The sequence below is a fragment of the Emydura macquarii genome, unplaced genomic scaffold, assembly GCF_026122565.2.
Source record: "Emydura macquarii macquarii isolate MOO-44397 ecotype Brisbane River unplaced genomic scaffold, CSIRO-AGI_Emac_v2 contig_705, whole genome shotgun sequence".
NCBI classification, from domain to species: domain Eukaryota; kingdom Metazoa; phylum Chordata; order Testudines; family Chelidae; genus Emydura; species Emydura macquarii.
This window is the reverse complement of record NW_027130842.1, coordinates 13,301,460-13,314,189: the sequence shown is the minus strand read 5'-3', so window position 1 is coordinate 13,314,189 and position 12,730 is coordinate 13,301,460. Positions and strand designations below refer to the sequence as shown.

Below are 12,730 nucleotides of genomic sequence, written 5' to 3'. Positions count from 1 at the left end.
AGTCGTGTCAACCCTGTTACACCAGAGAGATCATTAGGGGTGAATTGACTTTCACTAAAATGAGGCCTGTTTCACTTCCAAGTTATCTTCCAAACTGACAGCGCTTTCACCAGGAAAAGTTGCCAGACCTGCCTAAAAATGACTGACTGTTACAGAGTTTCAGCATATGCTCCTGCATCCGCTGCTGCTCTGATTTCCTGTGATGGTTTTAAATTTTGTGTGTCATTTGGAGGCTAATATGTTACCCATTAGATTTGACAAAAATAGATTTTTATCTTAGGCATTCTAGAAATTCATGCATCTTGTGAGTCAGTGTAATTATTTATTGCAGGAAAATCTTGGATTAGCTAACCTAGACTACAGGAACTCTGCCTTCCAAGAAGCTGTGGTGTGTGGGTTTTTTTTTTTTTTTTTTGTTTTTTTTAAAACCTTTCTCTAGTTACCTTTCCTCAAACTGGCATGAAAAATTAACTTGTGTAATTATAAGATCATTAATATGTGTCTTGACAGAATGAACTGCAGAAAACACCTAAAAGAACACTATTATTCCCACAGAGATGGACTGGAAGATCTTGGATCTCTTCCATCTCAGTTCTATGATGAACTTTATCTGGGTGGGAAGGACCATGGTGTTCTCCACCTAAGTGCAGAGTAGACTCCATAAATTCACTTGAGCTAATGAACTTGGCAAGAACTGAGCTACTAGAAAGATGAAATGCTGCTGCAAGGATCCACGCTGAGGAATAATTTCGTATATAGCTAACTTAAAAATTTCTCCAAACCTACAGGCTGGAATGTCAGAGAAGCTACTGCTTCAGAATTACATTTACTCGGTGATTTCTTGACGAGCGGGGCAAGCACAGCCCCACTTTCCCTTGGCTGGCTGACTATGAATTGTCACTAGAAGCTTAGAAGATGTGTTGGTGGGTGAAACATGAGCACTTGTGAAGATGATGACGTGGGGTTAGATGGAGGTTGGGGAACAAAGAAGAGGCCAATCTCTAAAAATGGAAAACAAATTCCACAAAGGCATTCTCCCATGTCTTGGTATGCTTACAGTTTGAACAAGGGGTGGTGCACAATTTACACTGCTCTGCATCTCCCCAGGAATGACCTCAAGTGACTCCTGAATCACAGTGCTTCTCAGGCTTCTACCTTCCTCTTAGTAGGAGTAGTTGTCTTGCTTCTGAATTATACAGCAGCATACCCCATGCTGGTTCACCTGCACTGGCAAGCCAGTAAGGAGGGCAGATCCAAGGCTCTGTGCACTCCCCTTCTCTTCAGAGGAGGAAGCAGACATGGGTAGCCCATTCCAATGTACAAAAGGGGATCTTGTTGCCCCTCACTCCTTTCTGTGAGTGCAGCATCGAAAGCAGAGTCTAGTCCTTGGTTTGTGTATGGAATTCTCTCTTCTGTAATGAACCTCAGCTGTGTGGAACAGTCACTTGACAAATTGCTAAAAGGTGATGTGGCCTAGTGATCAGAGAAGAACTGGAAGCCAGGATCTTATTTCTGGCTAAGCTATAGGCTCACTGGGAGGGGAGAGAAAGCTTTACCTCTTTCCCACAATTTACCCATCTGCATGTGAGAAATGAGGAAATTTAAGACTTGCCTTTCTTTCAGGGATATTATTTTGTTAATATATTTTGTTAATATTTTCTAAGTGTTTTGAGGCTGGTGAAACTTGCTAGGTAAGTGCAAAGCCATATTATTTCATAAAAGATACTAGATGGAATACAGTGTGTAATGCTGCTTTCTGACAGAACAGCTGTACTACAATAGCTCAAACAGCAATAAACCAGGAAACCTACCTAACAGCTTTAATCTCCCAGTGAAGAAAGCAAGCAGCTGTTTAAATGATGCATCTCTATATCAGATTACACATGGACCACTCCTCACTGGTTGGTCATTTTTTTTAAGATCTTTGTTCTTATAGTACGTCCAGCATAATACTACAGGGGAAAAAAATGGCTGGTAAAACAGTTGGTATTTGTGGTTCAAGGTGTATTTTCAGCTCTAAAAAAATCAGCCGTGATACCCATAGAGATATCTCTTTTTTATTAAATAAAAATGAGTTTTCTTCTTCTCTGAACTATAACTTTCAGGAGGCCATCCCCACAGATCCCTCAGCCTCCCATACTTGCTGTAGAATAGTGTCCTGACAGGAATCTTGTTAAACAAACTTAAATTCAGAAACAAACAATTTATATCTTTAGCAAACTCTGTCAAGGTCCACCCTTCTAACCTCTGAAGATCGGATTGAAGGAAGTAGCCATGTAGCAGTTTATTGTATTTGCATGGGGGAGAGAGACTTGTAAATCAACTCTTGGTTACGATATGTGCAGTGTAGCCATCAACTTAAACAGGCAGGTAAACAGCAAATATCCTGGGGAATAAAAAAAAGCTCTTAATGAATTTCTTGTACTCTAAGCAGGTGCCAGGTTGATGAGGGGGAAATTGATCCTCTTTATAGCCCTAATATAAAGCACAGGCAGTAACACACAAAGCCTCTGCGTGTAGCTGTCAGTGTCTATTACAGAGTGAGCATATGCAGGAACATGTATTCCAGTCTCCAGGTCCATTCAGTCTCTGGCTTGTCTGCTATATACACTACCAGCGAGCTTACCAATTGATACCAAATGCAGAGGTGATGGTAGCCAGTAATAATATGGCTTATAGCCTCTTTGTAGGCTGGCCACTAGAGACGAAGATAATCACAAACTCCTGAGCAAGCCTTCACTCATCCAAGAGAATTAGTCTAGTATATATTCAGGATGCGTATAAAAATCAACTTGCCACCTCTTTCATTATCACACCAAGGGAAAGAACTAACAAAATACCACTTGCTCGTGATTTGCCTCTAAGTGGGAATCGAACTCTGCAGGGCTCCACTAGCTAGTACGTTAAAAAGCTGACCATCCTCTCACATTAATGACCGTTTGAGATCAAAATTACCACCAAACTGGAACAGAACAATAGCTGATCTATGGTAGTCTGGAATTGTGTTGCCAAGGCTGCAGCTAGATGCCTTTAGTGGAAGAGTTGAAACAATCATAATGCCCCTAAACATGTAAGTTATGATGCTATTAATGTACAGGAAAAAACTGACCACGTGGAGTTCAAGGGCCAATTTCTGGTCCACCATTATAAATTTGGAGTAACTAATTTGCTTCACTAGCTGCTACAGATTTGCCAGCAACTGAAAGAAGAGTAAATTTTGTGCATAGTTGGCTATTCAGTAGTAATGATTTTAATTACTGGAGAAACTTTAGTAATATGAGAAGCTGTTATTTGTATTTGACTTAAAATAAATAACTGGCTAGTCAGCAACTTTATACCTGGTTATTCTATAAATAGCATATCAAAACAGTAGCAATCACTTAATTACAATCAGGTTGACTGTATTTGTTCATTTCTCAAGAAAACCAGGGATTTGACAGAACTGGCACTAGAAAGGTCCTTGGTTAATAATAATAAATAATTATTGGTTTGCCTTTTTGCAGCCAAGTATTTATGAATTTTGTTTCTCAGGCTCTGATTTTCCTTTCTGTTGGCTTTTCCTGTTTAATCATGCCACAGAAGTCCTCTCCACTTGTATGCGAATGTTCAGAGAATTTTTATCACAATGGAATGAAAACAAGATACATTGGGAGGGAGGAGGAATATGGCTGGAACTAGTGAGTTATAGGCAAATGAGAGAAAAATCTTATCTTAAGTGTATTGTATCCTAGTTCTAATTTACCAGAGTCCCTGACAACTAGTTCATGTCCAGACTGATACAGGAAAAGGCTGTCAGCTGGACACTGTCCTAAGTAAACATGATATTTGGGCAACTGCAGGCTGAAAAGGAAGCTGGAGGCTGAGGACATGCCAGTTAAGGTGATGTAACATAAGAGCTGCTTTTCCCACCAAGATTTCACAGGGAACTTAAACCATTACTGATTACTCTTGTATGTGGTGACAGCAAGAGGATCCAATGGATGGAGCTTTGCCTCAGCCCAATAGGCCTGTACTGGGGGGCAGTGGGAAGCTTGTGCTTCTTAGTATGTGCTGTTCTCCCCCATTTCTCCCCAAAGAGTCCATCACAATCTGGTATTCATTGTGCTTCATAAAATCTCCTCGGTGAATGAGGTAAGGCCCACTAAACAGTTTACCTGCTGCGTGTTACAAGGTTGCAGGATGGCTGTACAGGACCACATAGTCCTTCACCAATGAAACTAGAAATACAGCAGTCTCCTCGGCATAGATCTTCCTTTTATTGAGAGCCATGTGCCCTAATCCAGGGGAGACTAGATCACGCTGTATAACTTAACTTGCAGAGGGTAAACAATGGTATACAAATTGCTTTTATTGAGGCCAACAGGGTCTACTGGGGCTTCAAGACAGCCCTGGCTTTATTTACTTGAGATGGGCAATCAAAGAAAAGTATACTATGGTCTTCTCACTACTGAATGAGTCTTTGGTGGGTACATAGTTTGTGTCTCCTACAAATGTGCTGCTGTAATAACTTTATAGTGATCAGATCTGTTGGTCAATATACTACATGGTGTAAGTGAGCATGGATTTCCTCCCAATACCAGATTTGTAAAATTACTAATTTGTAAAGTAAATAAAGTTACTCCATATTTGCCCCAGTGCAAGTGAGATCAGAATCTGTCCCAGTGTCCTTACTGCTACAATTCATGGAAGTATTCACTTCAATAAAGGCAACTAACACAATGGAGAGCTATGCTATTCCTATTGTGGGGGTGCAGAACCTACTCAAGCAATAGTTTGCAGACTAGTGAAAGACTGCAGAAGTGGAGTAGGTGTCAAAAGAAATTTTCATTCTCTCCTCTGGCTCTGACACAATCAGAAGTGGAGCTGAACAGAAATCTGAATTCCCATCTCATGAGAAATTCTGATATAGTTAATGACTTGTGTTTGTTCTGAGCTGGGATGTAAATCTGAAAGAGCTTTTTTTTTTTTTTTTTTTGGCACAGAATAAAAAACTTTTGAACTTTGATTAAGAAGTGTCAGTGCTTCGTTTTGCCGTCCCCAAGGTGAAATGTTTCAAATCAGTTCATTGTTAAATGGAATCGTCACTTGGTGCCTCATTCTCCCCTATGGGCCAGGCTGTCTGGCTGGACTACATCTCGCATGATGCACAATGTGGCTTGGTCACAGAGATCACAGTGCATCATGGAAGATGTAGTCTGGTGAAGGAGCCCAGCCCCTAAGGGAGAATGGAATATCAGGCACCATAAGCAGATGCTGCTTAAAATTTCAACATTATCTACTATCACATCAGTAGTTAAACTTCTCTAGTGATTGTCTAATATAGATTTATTATGCTGGGGAAGACTTGTGGAGGCGTTTGTGCATATTAATAGGTAATCACAACTTCTGAAGAAGTGTGAAAAGATGATTGGGAATCTGCAAGCACAGGAGAATAGGATAAATATAGGATTCATAAGAGACTGAATAATTAATACAGTCTCAGGAAGTAAAACAGCCAGCTATAGTATCTACATAACTTATCCTGTGCCTTTCATGTTCATTTGTGGCATCTCTTTAGTGATGCAATATACTAGCCTATAAAGACACTACAAGCACTGGTTTATGTACTGTAACACTTTGCCTAATTATAGTCCGATTAGCTGTAGAATTAATCAGCTAGAATAAATTGTCTGGAAACATGCATTTAACTATTTCCTGGTTGGCGCCTCATTGTAAACATTCCTTTCTTCGTATGACAGAAGGATGGTGGATTTACTGACGGACAAATTCCTCCCTTATCTTGTCACTTCCTTACATTATAAGACCAGTTTGTTCAGTTGATCTTGGTTATCAAACTGTACAGATATTCCTGTTCTCACAGTTCCATGCTCATGTGAGTCATGCTTACTCAGACAAGTAGTCCCACTCACTGTGTGTGAGTAACTTACACTGAAAAATGGGGTGGTCTCACTGAAGTCATGAGTATAGATGATTCGTGTAAGTGAAGGGTTGCAGAATCAGGCCTTCCCTCTCGTGTCTGAAAAGAGTCAGATCAACAAAAGAAAGTATTAGAGGGGTCCACTACAGGACAGGATGTGTAGAAAAGTTATGTAGTGAAACTGAACTGAATTCAGTGGCCATGGGGATCCAGGATGGGGCCACTAATAAGTTTGAAAATACAAGTATTTCTGTATATTTTCCACTAGAGTTTTCCTTCAGCAACATGCTGTCCACCTATCTTAATTAACAGACTTCCAATTACTCACTGTAATATTGCAACGTAAATTGCTTGCTGGGGCAGATACTGTCCCCTAAGAATGCTGGTAGATGGGCACTTTCAGTAGAATTTTTGTACAATAGGCATTCTTTAACAAAACAAAAGGCAAACAACACATAGGTATATAGTAAAGAAGCTGCTGTTTAAGCAAAATAATATTTGGCTTAGTCGATTGTCTCAGACATAGAGTCTGCTATCTTAAATATGGCCTTCCCAAGACTTGTCCTCGTCTCCAGATCAGTGGGGAGGGAATGGAGATGGGAATAATGAAGGTGCTAGAGAGCTTGACTGCACAGATTTGTCTAGCTGTTGGAAGTGGAAGGTGAAATTCCTTGGCCTGTGTTATGCAAGAGGTCAGACTTGGTTATCATAATGGTCTGTTCTGCCCTCAATCTGTCCAATATCCATTTACTACTTAAGGTCCCACAGTATTATGATCATCTGTTTATGATATTTCTTAAAAGATACAGAGTTTGGTGGTTTTCTTTTTTTAAAACCTCCAAAAACTGAAGTGGAGATGGAGCATAACAGTTGTCCTTGTGGGCATGGTTGATGGGCATCCTCCAAACTCAGATCTTCCAGAAGTGTGTTCCTGTCTACAACACCCGGACTAAGAAGGGTTGAATTCAGTCAGCTAGTTTCTGATCTTGGGTACAGTTGTCATTCCAAACTAAGTCCAGAGTCTGGTGCCATGTTGCACTTGGATATTGTACTGACAGTTAAAACACAATTCTTTGCATTACACTGGCCCTCCAATATTCAAACCATTCACCTGAATGTTATCCACAGGGGGTTAGGCCATAACACTAAGTAGAAATAAACAGTGCAGAATGGATAGCTCCTCTGTAAATAACTGCTATAACCAACCTAAAATGATTAGAAGAATAAAAAATACCCAGAACCCCCCTCCCTCCCCCCCCCCCCCCCACACACACTTTATTGCATTTTGATAGGCTAATACCAATTTTCCAATATTGGCAATAAACAGCCAAGAGTTATGTTTAATATGCCTATTTCTAGAATTCTTCAGCAATACTAACTTACTCTGCTCCCATGAAATGACCTTCATTCTCATTCACCCACGTGTGCAATAGGGGATCATAGTTGAAAATATCCTAACAGTTTATTTTCATTTACTTTTGACTGCCTGGTGTCTTTCTGTGCTTTCTAGTTGGCCTGGCTCCACTACCTGGCCCTTGGCTCCTGTGATGTTGCCTCAGCAACTGGGCTCAGCACCTCTGCTTTCTCCACACCTGTGCCTGGGAAGTGGGGAGTTTGCAGATGTTCATCAGGCTGGCCAGTCTATGCTCTAGTTGCCCTAATCTCTGGTTGCATGGTGGGCTCCAGCTCAGGCTCCCAGATTTCCTGCTGCTTAGCTCCATGAAACAGGGCAGTGCTTGTGCACTGCAGTACAACTAACTCCTCTTTCTGGGGAAAGCAAGATCCCGCTGTAAGCCAGGTCCTAGCAGGCCAGGGAGATGGAAAATCATGTCAGCAACTGGCTGACACAAAATTACATGTTCTGTAGTGGGAAGGGGGGAGAATTCCATGGCATCTTGGAAGAATGCCAGACTGCAGAATTGGAGCCCATAGGGCCCTGTCTGTAATATTAATAACTTGATTTAAAGATTTAGATCTACACTTTCTAGCATACCTTTTTCAGGAGATATTGCTTCTGAAGGGACTATAAACAAAAAGGTCAGTTCCAGTACAAAGCATGCCTGTTCTCCACAGTACAGGAAATTCTTCTAGCAAGAATTAAAGTTGTTTCTCATAACTTACGCTCCCTCCAGTCGACTCTCCTCTCCTGTGGCTTCAAGTTAGGATGCAGCATACAGCTGTCTACCACCAGTCTTAGTACATCATCGTATAGCTTGCATCTTCAGTACTTATCATGTATGTGGGCACTGCTGTGTATCCAGCGGCAGTCACCTTCAGCAAGTTATCTCATAGCACTTAAGCCACAAATTTTAGGGGGACTTTTTTATTTGTACTGTCTTTTCAAATGGCTTCTTTCCACTCAGGAGAGCTTTAGTAGAATTTTATGAGCTAAGAGTGGCAGATGGGAGTTAGGCATACTGATTTGTGTCAAACCTATTAGGAATAAGCCCAGAGTTTAGCTTTTCAATTGCGCATTTAGTGAATGTACCAGAACTCCGTAAGAGGAGTGAGTCAAAATACTAAACCATCACTTCACATCAAAACATAATACTACTACTAATAATCACTTCACATCAAAACATATTAAACCATCACTCGGCTCAAGTGTTTTTGAAATAAAACAGTGGCCTTTTTTTTTATTGATAAACACGTTTGTCCTTTTATAAAACCTTTGCCCATATTTAAAGTCTTCACTCTAATAACAGGGTATATCCATGAAAGAGAATTACAGTAGATCCCTGCCGTAGCACATAGTTGTGTCATACTTCTGTGTTTCTGCCACAGAGGAAAAGGAAAAAACAATGTCCATTAGCTGTGAGAAGGCAGTGTTATCTATTGCTCAGTGAGTGGTTGTCCAAAATAGCCTTTTACTTTTTTAAATTATAGCACTAGGAGTCATTGATCAGCATTATACAGCATTAAAGGCATCCTAATAAGTGGGTTTAGTATTGTGTTTAAAATATGTAGATATCCAGCTGGTGAAAATAATTCTATGCAGTTCACTGTGTTTAGATCTTTTATTTTTAAGCTTTCCTCCAAAAGTCCCCTGTGTCCTGCACAGACATAAAAGGTGGGATTTTGAAAAGCACTTGGCATTACTCCTATTGGAGTCAAAGGGAGTAGTTTTTAATCATTTCATTCAGTATAGGCAGAGGTGGCTGTATGGTTCTTAAATGCACACACAACTTGTAAAGTGCTTTGGGATGAAAGATGTCACTACACAGACAAATCTGCTTTTAGGGCCTGATCAAACTCTTATTAACTTTAATTTAAGTTGGACAGGGCCCTAAGCAGAAAGCTTTAACTAGGACTTTGGCTAGTAATGGGAGCAAGAGCGTATCTAAAAGGGCTCTATTTCAAGCAGTCTGTGTTTATGTCAAAAATGGACTAGAGCAGTACTAAGCCTATTTCTTAGCCCATGTATCTGGGCTAGATACTGGGAACTTTTTCTGTTCTCTGCCACGCCCTACCCTAATATCACTACACCTAACGCAACAGAACAGCTGTGGCTGTGGACACAGCTCAATAGCTACAATGAAAACTTGCATAGATCCCTCTCTTGTAAGGAACAATAGGAACATATCCATGTAGCTGCAGGGTTGATCAGAGCCACAGGGGGGCTGTGCACATTCAACTGACTTGTGATTTTTCACCAGTGTAAGTCAAGAGTGTCACAACTGACTATATATTTAGTTAGGTATAACTGAGCAAAACTCAATTCTTGTACACGTATCTTGCCCACCATCAACTTGCATAGACTCACTAGCTACGTTGCCAGCAGAGACACCTTCCTAGAGGAGGAGAGGTCTGGATTTGGTACAAATTGTGTATCCATCCTAAACTTCTTAATGGTAAGGGGGCAGGAGCTGGAAAGGCACTGGTTGGTGGCTGGTTGGCCAAACGGAGTTGTGTTCCTGTGTTTGTATTTTTATTAATGCTAATGTTAAAACATTAAATTGGCAGGGCACCCAGAGCTCTTGTATAGGTGTCTCAATTATGTATATTACCTGGTCCTCTTCTCATTCTTGAGCTTAGTCTTCTAAAATTCAGCGTGTATCTTACATGTTTCATTGGCTCACTGATGAAGTTCGCTCAGGAAGCCCATAGTTTAGGCAGCAGTAAATAAGGATATCAAACAAGCTGCAGTTGCCAGGGAACACAGTTTATAGGAAGATCAGTGACAGATATGCATGTCAAGCTTTGCTCAGTATCTACGAAGACACCATTCAAAGAAGTTTCATCTCCTGATCTCTAGGGACCTGTTGATCAAAATTAAATGTGTTCACTGTATTCCATTTCATAGTTGAATGCAAGAACTACTTCGTGGTTTGCTGTATGTTAATACAGCTATGGGATTAGCACAATTTACAATGCTCAGGATAAGATTAGAGAATTGGGAAATGTACAGATCTGACTAGGTAAATCTTGTCTCACACAAATTTGCATGCATTCAAAGGATTTTGAAGGACTAGTTTTCAAGTTTTGATAGCATGTTCTTCTGTCTTTGCCTTTAAACATTAAAATATTTAATACTCATACAATAAATGCATTTTGATAAGTCATAACTTGTATCATTGAAAAGTAGCTTCAAGTTCTCTCTGCTACTTAAACTTTATCAAAAGGTGAGATGTTACAGAAACTTTTCTGTTCATAATTCCCTTATAAATGGTCTTAGACATTTTCACTGTCTAGATATCAAATGTCTCACTTTTTTTTCAAAATCCTGCCTTCAATTCTACCTGTGTGTAGGAAGCCACTGTGGCCTCCCACGGAGCCAGAGCCTGGGGAAGGGCCCGAGCGCTCTGATTGGCCCCACTCACACCCTGCCCCAGAGTCTGCCCGGCAACAGGGGACCCGGGCCGTGATAGGGCCACCCGGCCAGGCCAATTGGCAGCCCCGGGGCGGAGCCCCAACAGGAAGGGGAAATACAAAAGCCTGGCCCCTGAGCTCAGTAGGGCCCAGACTGCCGGCAGAGGCAGACGTGCTGCCCCGCCAACAGAGGCCTAGGCCGGAGCCTAGCCACCGCCGACGAACCCCGGCCCCACCTGGGCCCGGGGATTGGATAGGGCCCTCGAGGAGCTGGACAAGGCAACCCGGCCAGGACGACTGGGCCGAGTTACCCCGAGCCCGGGGCCGTGCTCTGGGACCACCAGACTGGGCCGAGACCCCAGAGCAGCCCGAGTGGCGGACACCCCGGAGGCTGGGCCAGATTTGGAGGAACTGCCAACCGCCGAGCCCCTCCCTGCAGCGGGGCAGGACTTGGAGGAGCTGCCCGAGGCCGACCCGCTCCCCTCCTACAACGACCTGGAGGAGCTGCCCCCTGAAGAGGAGTTTCCTGCCTTACCCCCGGTCGACGAGGAAGGACTAACAAAGCTACTCCAGGTGGACTATCCTTGGGACACGGACGCAACAGGTACTAGGGTCAGTGGGGAGGAAGTAGCCCTGGGACAGCCACGGCCTGTGGCTGAGTCCGCCGTATTGCCGGTGTGTTGCGGCGGGAGCCCCGCCGGCACAGTGGCAGCCGCTTCTGCCACTGCTAGGGCCCTGGGCTGGGACGCAGTGGAGACGGGTGGGCCTGCGTCCCCCTCCCCTTCCCCTTTGCCCTAGCCACCCCAGGAGAATTGCTCTCCTGACCCCGCCGGAAGCTGTTGCCTCCTCTGCTCACCCTGCCTCTGCTCACCCTGCCTAGGGGTTGGAGCAATAGACTCCTTGCTCGCTCGCCCTGCCTGAGGGCCTGAGCGATCCGCCTGCTCGCCCTGCCTAGGGGTTGGAGCGATAGACTCCTTGCTCACTCGCCCTGCCGGAGGGCGAATTGCCTAGACTGATCTCTCGCCAAGAGCGAGCTATTCCCCTGTAGGAAGCCACTGTGGCCTCCCACGGAACCCAAAACGCTTACACTGTGCAACACTCACTACGATCAGTATGGTGCCTTAAAAGGAAGTAGGGACTGAACTTGGCTCCATGAATATAATTCTCTCATATGAATAATTGTGCTTATTCTATATTTTTTTTAAATACAAATGTTTCCCAACAGAAGAGATTTGACTTTCTACCTGAACATGTTGATAAAATGGAAACAAAATGCTGCATGAGCAACCCTAAAGGTTTGACAAGTTCTCAAATATGACCACTTTGAAAGTAAATGGAAGCTTTCCATAGTAAGATATCTATTGCTTTCTATGGGAAGATATGTTTTGGTCTTCATTATTGCTGAGAAGCAAAAAAAATGAAAAACTTGATCTGCCAGCTAAGAGAGTTTCATTTAGTGCTGGTTGGAAATCTTCAATTTTTTGCAAAAATTAGATGAAAAATGGCGTGGGGGAGGCTATGACAGCTACTATGGCTTTTTTCTTTTCCTGTTTTATGACTACCTTCTCCTAGCTAAATCTAAGGTGATTGTCTCTCTCTTCATCCTTTGATATCTGCTGCCCTTCCATTTTCTTGATGTTGTCACTATTTGATTTCTATGCCTTTGCTTTCTTCTTGGCTTGATGTTTGCTTCTTAATAGGGCAAGTGAAGGTAGAAAAGACCTTTCCTTGAGCCTGTACTGCTGCTGTGGTTGTGACTGGCTCCAATATCTGCCCTGCTATCAGTGTCTTTGTATAACCCTTGTCTGTGCCCACAGCCTGTACCAACCTGCATGGAACTTAGGAAGAGCACAGGTTTCAGGAGTATGGTTGTGGGAGGCACTAGTTAGTCTTTGTGTGCACATGGTTTGAATGCTGATGAAGGAGCTGGCAAACAGGCAAAGAAGAGGCATAATTACACCCATTGAAACTACCACAGTGTGGGTCCGCAGCCTAGTAGTAGTG

The 12,730-nt window shown here is 42.7% G+C and overlaps 1 protein-coding gene across 2 annotated transcripts in view; it reads left to right on the top strand.

Annotated features, from left to right (window-relative positions):
* RGS17 (regulator of G protein signaling 17) overlaps positions 1 to 12,730 on the top strand; it is a 75,660-nt gene that overhangs the window by 21,638 nt on the left and 41,292 nt on the right. The gene's annotated exons all lie outside the window — the stretch shown is intronic.